Below are 8,449 nucleotides of genomic sequence, written 5' to 3'. Positions count from 1 at the left end.
CCACTGTGTCATCCCTGCATCTAAACCATTGTAAATGAATATGGCTGGAAAAAAAGCAGCCTAGCATACTGACTACTCTCATTTTAAATTCATAACTTCTAAATATATGTTTCCTTTGCTACTAATCCTCATACAAACTTTAATTAGTATTTTAAACCTTTTCCTCCTTCTTCAATTTCCACCACAACATCCATAACTAAACTCACTCATAGGTGATTATGTTACTTCCTATTTCCCTAGGAAAATTGATTTACAATCAGAAAAGACTTTGCTCAAGCTACGACCACATGTACCATGTACATTCATGTTATATGCTCTTCTTCCAATCCTGTGGTTGCCTAAGCCATCTGTAATCCTTTCCGAGGCTAATTTCTCTACTTTTGTACTTGATTTCAACTCTCCTTGCCTACTTATGAATATGGCTCCAGAAACTCAATTCTCTGCAATGATCAAATTTTCCCTCTTGAGTCATTCTTGCCAAATATGTAAAGATATTATGGCAACTTTAAACACTTTTTCTTTACCCTAGATTTCATTACTTGTACCCCCACCTCTGCTCTTCTTTACAACAATCTCCTCAAAAATTTGTCTATACTATTTCTCTCCTATTCCCCTCTTCCCATTCTTTGTTGAATTCAGTTCCATTACCTTTTCCCCCATCACTCTACTGAAACTTTCCTTGTCAATGTCTCCAAGAGATTCATGTTGCTAAACACAAAACAATTCTCAGGTCTCAGATTTCCTTACCACTTTCACTTCTTATATTTACTTCTACAGCCTGCATTGATTCCATCAACTCCATAGTTTTTAAATCAAGTTGTACTCTTGATTTTTTTTTCACACAGCACAGTAAGCATTTGTTTTCTCTGCTTCTCTCCATTTCTATCATCATCTCTTACTGGATTGCTGAACCCCCTAACATCTCTTCCTAATTCAGTGCTTGCCCCCCTTTGGTCTATTCTTAAAATAGAAGGCAGAATGTTTCTTTTGAAACCCAAGTAAATCACGTCACTACCGTCTTCAAAATCCTCCAGTGGGTATCTTTCTCAAAGTCCTTAAAATGATCTACAAAATTCTATGTTTTCTGGTCCCCAACATTTCTCTGATTTCAACCGTTTTTCCTCTTCATCACTCACTCTGCTCTAGCAATGCTCGTCTCCTTGTTGTCACTATAACATGCCAGGAAGATGCCCTCTTCAGGGCTCTCATACTCACTACTCATTCTGTCTCCAATATCATTCCCCAAGATATCTGTAGGTCTGGTTCACTCTTTGCCTTTGGATATCTGCTTAACTATAACTTTCTAAGTTAAGTCATCCCAAACCATGATAAATCAACATTCTTATTCTCTTAGCAAGCTTGTGAGTTAGATATTATTTTTTATATTAAAGTTGAGGGAAAATGTTCACAAGATATTATCCTCATATTAAAAAGGAGGAAACGAAAGCTCACAGAATCATGAATACAATGTTATTTTGTACGAGGGATTCTAAATTCTTTATATATATTAACCCACTTAATCATAATAAGAACTCTATTATTATCCACAAATATCAAATAAAATATCTAGAATCACAAAGTCACTAAGCTGCATAGATAAGCTGAGACAGCTTCTTTGAATTAATAATCTTTCCTTTCACTCTATGGGCTCCTGGTATTATCATTCAAATCATGCAAACTCACATTATTAGTGATAAATAGGTGCTCAGGGATTGGTTTTACATATTTTCAGTTAAATCTCTCCTTTTATAATTCTATATTACTTTGACTATAATTTTTAAAGTAGTGAAATATTAAAACCCAGAGTAATTATAAATTTTGTATTGTTGGCATCTCCAAATGGGCTGTGTTGCTGTACTTTAGTCTATATGGTAAATTTTTATCACAGTCCTGGCCTCCCCAACAGATAATTTCTCTTCTTAACATAGAATTGTTTTAGAAATGTCAAGACATAACTTCTAAAAAGATGCTTCCTCAGAATTTTGCACTCACTCCTTTCCATCTCTGGATAATATTTGAAATATTATTTGTGCAACTAATTCACTATCACAACATCAGTGGTGCCTAACTAACAATAGTTGGCATTGCACAAAGCAATAAAATATTTAAAACTGAAGAAATACAAAGATCTGCTTTAAAGCAGGGATTGGTGAATCTCTCTAACATGGATTATAGGGATAATTATAAAATTGACACAAACAGGTATATATTTAAAAATTTTGTTTCAAACTTGCAATAATTTTAAACATAATTTGGCTCCTCAAATTACATTTTGTTTGTAAATTATCTATTAAAATTTTCCTATGCTTCTGCCCATAGCTTATAAAAGTATTATTTTGTATGGTACACAGGAAGTTGAGTTAATGATACTTCTCATTAGTGTATGCAAACCTCATCTTTTGTTCTATTTCCCTTCACTCCTAATCTCTACTTTCCTTCCTATCATGCAATTGAAACCCATTCTATTGTGTTTGATATGTTTTTAAACATTCATGTAATCATATAAAATATCTAGAATTATATGTAAGTTTAAAATTTTTAAATATGGTATTGGGCTAAAAATCGTATTCTGCCTTTTTATCTTTTTTTTAAACTCAAGTGCTTTTAAGTGCTATCTATTTTTTAATATGCACATCTAGTTGTTTCTAATTGGTGAGTAAAATTTCACAAGTGTATGTCCACCTCGTTTTGCTCACCCATGCTTCCAGTTACCTGGAGCTTCCTGCCCTTACCAGAAAAGCCAAAATAAATATCTACCCTCTTGCTCTCATAGAGGCCATGGGAGAATTTCTCTGAGATATGCATTCAGAACTGTGATCCCTGCCTCAAAGGGCATTCCTCCACTTAACTGTACTAAGTACTGCCAGTTACTTACAGAATGCCCGTGCCAATCTAAACCCTCAACAGTAACTCATTTCTCTCATTTTTTAATCTGCTTTCCACTTCCACTCATTTTTTTTGCCTGGGCATCCCTACTTTTCCACACTTATATCTCATATCTCATGTATGTTCTTGTATTGGCCCTTAATAACAGGATAATAGACATTTGGTTTAGATGAAAATGTCTCTCTTCTAATACTAGACTAATACAGAGTAAAAGTAATTTGTGAGATAAATCTGGACTTTTACCTGTAGCTATTTCTTTCTTGGCCTTATAGTTGTTTTACTTTACCTTAGAGTACATTTGTTTTAGGTCCCATATATGTAAGCTTCTTAAAGATAGGGCTATGCCTTAGATATTCCAATATTCATCCATTCATTTATTTATTAAAAATATTAAGCACTTCTCTCATTATAGTAGTTTTCTAGGTATTACTAATACAGATATTAGTAAGACCCAGTTCCTATCTCTAGCAGTTCAAGTCAATAGTGGAGAAAAGCATGGAACTAAATTATCAAAATGCAAAATAACTGCTGCCATATATGTATATATGCATATATGGGTCATCTCTTTCGTATTTTCTTTATGCTCCTCTGGCCTTGAGTCACGATAAAGTAGAGCAAGATGAACGTTTTTATTTTCCTTCTCTTTGTCTTTATCTACCTCATTCTTTGTTACTGCAGGGCAAGTACTATGATAAGAAAAACAACCTCTTAAACGTGAATGAGTCAGAATTGAACTGAAGAGTGTTTTCTTAGAATGTGTACCTAAATATTGACTTTGTAACCAAGTTTTAAAAAGTGAACTAATAATAGCTAAATACTTCTTATGAGAGGCCCTGAGTGTTAATAAGCCAATGCAAAGTAAAATCCCACTTTTGATATAATATGGTTGGTGAAGATGGACCTTTGTGAATCACAACTTGCTTCTGATATGAGAGTTGGTCAGGAAACAGAACATCCATAGTGCATGACAATTTGTAAAGAGGGTTTTTATCTTAAGTGTTAGCTTCTTAATTCTTTTGAAAGACACCAAGTAGATTCAAATCACAGTTTTATAAAAGTCTCCATGTGTTGCCCAGCCATATGCATGTCAAGGTGAAGAGTCCAGGAGAAGGAAATAAAGGTTAGTGACAGATACCTCTTACAACTTGCTTCAGTGAACTTGGTAAAGAGGACTTTTCCCTTTATCTCATGTTCTCAGTTTGATTGGCATGTGTAGTTAGGATAAGGTGATTAGAAATAAGTTGTTATAAATTCTGGAACATTAAGAAACAATAGACTCAAAGAAGATAGATGAAAAAAGCACTGTCAGAGTTCTGTCTTGTTACGTTTCTTAGAGGAAGAAATATTTGAGGAGAATCTTCAAAGGTGGCTCACCAGGTGGTTTCACCAGGTAAAAGAGGGAGAAAAGGACATTTTGGGTAGAGAAACTAATGCCTGCAATGGCACAGAGACATGCAACAGCATACTTTGTTCAGGAAGTTAAAAAGAGTCCATTAATGCTAGAGCACAGATGGGGTTAGAAGGCCAGGAAGGCAGAGTTGTGTGAAACAAGCCTGGAGAGGTAGGTCTCATGAGAAAAGAAACAGTTTATTTTAGAGCAATGGGAACACTCTGAAATTTTTCTTTTTTTAATTGGAAAACTATACTTATTATAGAAAATTTGGAAAATGTAGAAAAGTAAACAAGATCAAAACAAATTTATTCACTATCCTATCATCCTGAGATAACTGTTAGTAAGATTCCTTTCTGTATCACCAGCCCAATCTATATATCCATCTATCAGTATTTTTAGTGTATTACTATTATTTTAGCTTACTATACATTTTGGTTTACATATCTTTAGTTTACTAAATAAGGACTGCAGTGTTTTGTAATCAGCATATTTACTTAATACACTGTATTATCCCAATGATTATGGTATTTCTATAGTACATCCTATTCAGAATAAATCCCATTTTAATTAAAGGTTAGATTAAAAAAATGAAATGATAAAATTCCATGTCAATGAGTTTATTTATTTTGAAAGGAGAGTCACAATAAACATATGGTGCACTAGTTATTTCTGGGTTGTGATAACATGGATAATATTTTTTTTCTTATTTCCTCCCAGTGAATTCATCACAAGACTTTAGTGTAAACATTGTGTTGACTCTTTAGTCTTGCTATCCTACTTGCTACGACTGTCTTTTGTTTTTTTTTTTTTAACATCTTCATGAGAGTATAATTGCTTTACACTGGTGTGTTAGTTTCTGCTTTATAACAAAGTGAATCAGTTATACATATATTCCCATATCTCTTCCCTCTTGAGTCTCCCTCCCACCCTCCCGATCCCACCACTCTAGGTGGTCAAAAACCACCGAGTTGATCTCCCTGTGCTATGCAGCTGCTTCCCACTAGCTATCTATTTTATGTTTGGTAGCGTATATATGTCCATACCGCTCTCTCACTTTGTCACAGTTTACCTTTCCCCCTTCCCATATCCTCAATTCCATTCTCTATTAAGTCTGTGTCTTTATTCCTGTCTTACACCTAGGTTCTTCATGACAATTTTTTGTTTTCTTAGAATCCATATATATGTGTTAGCATACGGTATTTGTTTTTCTCTTCTGACTTACTTCACTCTGTACGACAGACTCTAAGTCCAGCCACCTCACTACAGATACCTCAATTTCATTTCATTTTATGGCTGAGTAATATTCCATTGTATATATGTGCCACATCTTCTTTATCCATTCATCTGTTGATCGACACTTAGGTTGCTTCCATTGTCCTGGCTATTGTAAATAGAGCTGCAATGAACATTTTGGTACATGACTCTTTTTGAATTATGGTTTTCTCAGGGTATAGGCCCAGTAGTGGGATTGCTGGGTCGTATGGTAGTTCTATTTGTAGTTTTTTAAGGAACCTCCATACTGTTCTCTATAGTGGCTGTATCAATTTACATTCCCACCAACAGTGCAAGAGTGTTCCTTTTTCTCGACACCCTCTCCAGAATTTATTGTTCCTAGATCTTTTGATGATGGCCATTCTGACCGGTGTGAGATGATGTCTCATTTTAGTTTTGATTTGCATTTCTCTAATGATTAATGATGTTGAGCATTCTTTCATATGTTTGTTGGCAATCTGTATATCTTCTCTGGAGAAATGTCTATTTAGGTCTTCTGCCCATTTTTGGAACGGGTTCTTTGTTTTTTTTGTTATTGAGCTGCATGAGCTGTTTGTAAGTTTTGGAGATTAATCCTTTGTCAGTTGCTTCATTTGCAAATATTTTCTCCCATTCTGAGGGTTGTCGTTTGGTCTTGTTTATGGTTTCCTTTGCTGTGCAAAACTTCTTAAGTTTCATTAGGTCCCATTTGTTTATTTTTGTTCTTATTTCCATTTCTCTAGGAGGTGGGTCAAAAAGGATTTTGCTGTGATTTATGTCATAGTGTGTTCTGCCTATGTTTTCCTCTAAGAGTTTGATAGTGTCTGGCTTTACATTTAGGTCTTTAATACATTTTGAGTTTATTTTTGTATACGGTGTTAGGGAATGTTCTAATTTCATACTTTTACAAGTACCTGTCCAGTTTTCCCAGCACCACTTATTGAAGAGGCTGTCTTTTCTCCACTGTATATTCTTGCCTACTTTATCAAAGATAAGATGACCATATGTGCATGGGTTTAACTCTGGGCTTTCTATACTGTTCCATTGATCTTTATTTCTGTTTTTGTGCCAGTACCATATTGTGTTGATTACTATAGCTTTGTAGTATAGTCTGAAGACAGGGAGCCTGATTCCTCCAGCTCCATTTTTCGTTCTCAAGATTGCTTTTGTTATTCGGAGTCTTTTGTGCTTCCATACAAATTGTGAAATTTTTTGTTCTAGTTCTGTGAAAAATGCCAGTGGTAGTTTGATAGGGATTGCATTGAATCTGTAGAGTGCTTTGGGTAGTAGAGTCATTTTCACAATGTTGATACTTCCAATCCAAGAACATGGTATATCTTTCCATCTATTTTTATTATCTTTAATTACTTTCATCAGTGTCTTACAACTTTCTGCATACAGGTCTTTTGTCTCCTTAGGTAGCTTTATTCCTAGATATTTTATTCTTTTTTGTTGCAGTGGTAAATGGGAGTGTTTTCTTGATTTCCCTTTCAGATTTTTCATCATTAGTGTATAGGAATGCAAGAGATTTCCGCACATTAATTTTGTTTCCTGCAACTTTACCAAATTCATTGATTAGCTCTAGTAGTTTTCTGGTAGCATCTTTAGGATTCTCTATGTATAGTATCATGTCATCTGCAAACAGTGACAGGTTTACTTCGTCTTTTCCAATTTGGATTCTTTTTATTTCTTTTTCTTCTCTGATTGCTGTGGCTAAAACTTCCAAAACTCTGTTGAATAATAGTGGTGAGAGTGGACAACCTTGTCTTGACCCTGATGTTAGTGGAAATGGTTTCAGTTTTTCACCATTGAGGACGATGTTGGCTGTGGGTTTGTCATATATGGCCTTTATTATGTTGCAGAAAGTTCCCTCTGTGCCTACTTTCTGCAGGGTTTTTAACATAATTGGGTGTTGAATTTGTCAAAAGCTTTCTCTGCATCAATTGAGATGATCATATGGTTCTTCTCCTTCAGTTTGTTAATATGGTGTATCACATTGATGATTTGCATATATTGAAGAATCCTTGCATTCCTGGAATAAACACCACTTGATCATGGAGTATGATCCTTTTAATGTGCTGTTGGATTCTGTTTGCTAGTATTTGTTGAGGATTTCTGCATCTATGTTCATCAGTGGTATTAGCCTGTAGTTTTCTTTCTTTGTGACATGTTTGTCTGGTTTTGGTATCAGAGTGATGGTGGCCTCGTAGAACGAGTTTGGGAGTGTTCTTCCTTGTGCTATATTTTGGAAGAGTTTGAGAAGGATAGGTGTTAGCTCTTCTCTAAATGTTTGATAGAATTAGCCTGTGAAGTCATCTGGTCCTGGGCTTTTGTTTGTTGGAAGATTTTTAATCACAGTTTCAATTTCAGTGCTTGTGATTGGTCTGTTCATATTTTCTGTTTCTTCCTGGTTCAGTCTCAGCAGGTTGTGCATTTCTAAGACTGTGTCCATTTCTTCCAGGTTGTCCATTTTATTGGCATAGAGTTTCTTGTAGTAATCTCTCATGATCCTTTGTATTTCTACAGTGTCATTTGTTACTTCTCCTTTTTCATTTCTAATTCTATTGATTTAAGTCTTCTCCCTTTTTTTCTTGATGAGTCTGCCTAAAGGTTTATCAAGTCTTTTTTATCTTCTCAAAGAACCAGCCTATAGTTTAATAGTCTTTGCCATCGTTTCCTTCATTTCTTTTTTTTTTTTTTAACATCTTTATTGGGGTATAATTGCTTTACAATGGTGTGTTAGTTTCTGCTGTATAACAAAGTGAATCAGCTATATGTGTACCTATATCCCCATATCTCCTGCCTCTTGCATCTCCCTCCCACTTTCCCTATCCCACCCCTCCAGGCAGTAACAAAGCACCGAGCTGATCTCCCTGTGCTATGCGGCTGCTTCCCACTAGCTATCTGCCTTACGTTTGG

The sequence above is a fragment of the Delphinapterus leucas genome, chromosome 4 (assembly GCF_059928025.1).
Source record: "Delphinapterus leucas isolate spDelLeu-1000000601 "Yukka" chromosome 4, BTC_Dleu_Yukka2, whole genome shotgun sequence".
In the NCBI taxonomy this organism is placed as follows: Eukaryota; Metazoa; Chordata; class Mammalia; order Artiodactyla; family Monodontidae; genus Delphinapterus; species Delphinapterus leucas.
The sequence above is the reverse complement of the archived record's forward strand: the minus strand, read 5'-3'. Positions refer to the sequence as shown.